This window comes from Etheostoma cragini, chromosome 17 (genome assembly GCF_013103735.1).
Source record: "Etheostoma cragini isolate CJK2018 chromosome 17, CSU_Ecrag_1.0, whole genome shotgun sequence".
Lineage (NCBI taxonomy): Eukaryota > Metazoa > Chordata > Actinopteri > Perciformes > Percidae > Etheostoma > Etheostoma cragini.
Genome location: NC_048423.1, coordinates 25,556,988 through 25,559,158, shown reverse-complemented (window position 1 = coordinate 25,559,158; position 2,171 = coordinate 25,556,988).

The following is a 2,171-nucleotide window of genomic DNA, read 5'->3' as shown; positions in this document are numbered from 1 at the left end:
GAGTGTCGGGTCAGGGGAACTGGGCGTTGGGTCGGGGTCAGGGGAGCTGGGCGTTGGGTTAGGGCCAGAGGATCTGAGTGCCGGGTCAGGGGAACTGGGCGTTGGGTCGGGGCCAGACGAACTGGGCGTTGGGTCAGTTGAACTGGGAGTCGGGTCAGGGGAACCACATACCAGCCCGGGGTCAGAGGAACCGCACACCGGCTCAGAGTCAGAGGAGCAAGAGTGACAAAAAAAACAGAAAAAAAAGAGTGCCATCCGGTGGAATTTCTGGTAGAATGAGAGCAGTCTCGGAAGTGGACCATCGTGGATGTGGACTAACTGGCTGGAGCTGTCTCAGGAGACTCGAGGCCAAAAGGCGTTTACTGCCCTGATTTTGCCGCCTTATAAGAAAACCATTTAAATAAATAAATAAATAACGGGGGACTTTTAATATGAAGAACTTACAGTCCCCCCCCCCCCCCCCCCCCCCCCCCCCCCCCCCCCCCATCACAATACTCAACAGCCCTGTGTCTGCTGTGGAATCCTTCAGGTTTCTGAGATCCACTATATCCCAGGACCTGAAGTGGGAGCCCAACACAGACACCATCATCAGGAAGGCCCAGCAGATGTACTTCCTGCGTAGGAAGTTGGACAGAGGTTCTTTTCCTTAAATTCCGTGCCCTTTCTTCTCCAAACGTACCTTTGCTCACTGTGGCCAAAAAGTTCTACTTTAACCTCATCGGTCCACAGAACGTGTTCCCACAATGCATCAGGCTTGTCTATATGTTCATGGTGTTTGTGGTGAGGACGTAGAAGAGGTTTTCTTCTGATGACTCTGGTCCCTGGTCATGACTGGTGTACCAACTCCAGTACTCCAGGTCTTTCTGGACGGATAAGGCAGTCTAACGTGGGTCTCGACTTGCTTGTCTCCCAATCCTGAGAGCGGTTCTTTGTGATATTGTTCTTGCTCTTCCAGATCTTTAACTTCCACTGAAGCCATGGTGCTGATTGTTGGGGGGGGGGGTCAGATGAGTCTGGGCATTTAAAACCTTAAGATTGACATCACCTGGTCTTTCCAGACGATGACTGAGAACAATCCATGACACTGTCAGGTCTCGGCTTTCCAAAGGGGGGGGGCATGCTAAAAACTCTGCAGGGTTTCTGTTATTTTGAAGGTGTAAATGATTAAATAAAATCTAACTTTTTGTTACATATTATACAAATGTCTAATCTGGCATTTGATGCCTTTTGGAGATTTTTCCATCTTTTCTTGGCTTCTTTATTAATACAAGTTTTTACCTGGGGTGCCCAAACCTTTGAACCCCACTGTATGTCATGTCAAGTCAAGACGAGTCCCAAATCAAGTCACTTTTTGCTAAAACCCCTAACCTTCGTGTAAAATGTTTAAATCCAAAAGTGATGACTCTGGCGCAGAATCGGTCTAGGCTTCATCAGAGCCCTTTGATGTTACTTGTTACCATAGCGAGAAGTTTGACTGACAGCCAGTCATCCAATCTTAACAGTCACATACCGGGGAGATTTTTTGAGTCGTCCAATCATGATTTAGCATTCTGGAATTGCAATCTGGATAGTAAGATAGAAACAAGACATTACATTATATTATTTATATTTAACATTTAACATTCAAACTTTTGAATACACGCAAGTCATCTGAGTCATAATGCCTCAAATCAAGTCGGGTCTCGAGTAATTCTTTGTTTCTAGTCAGTCGCAAGTCATCAAAATTGTGACTCAAGTCCAGGTCCCAGGGCCATGCTGAGCCTTTCTATCACCAAAAGATGACAGACACGGCTCTGCTGATTGGCTAGGGCCTGGACACACCCACCCAACCAGAGGAGACATAACTCAACCCGTCCACACCGGGAGACTGAACGTGCCCACAGTCTCAAGTCCTCATCTCCTGTCTGAGCTGTCCACTTGTGATTCGACCAATCAGATCAGACTTCACTAGCAGGTGGACTCGTGGCGGTCTGCTGCCGGAGACCGGACCTCTGCTATCTCTAAATTCTTTAACACCACATGTTCTGTTCTTTCATTCAAACAGCTTGTCTTCTGTCCTCATGAAACCTTATTTTAGATGTTTAGTTTTAGTTTTATATATATATATATATATATACACTCACCGGCCACTTTATTAGGTACACCTGTCCAACTGCTCGTTAACACTTAAT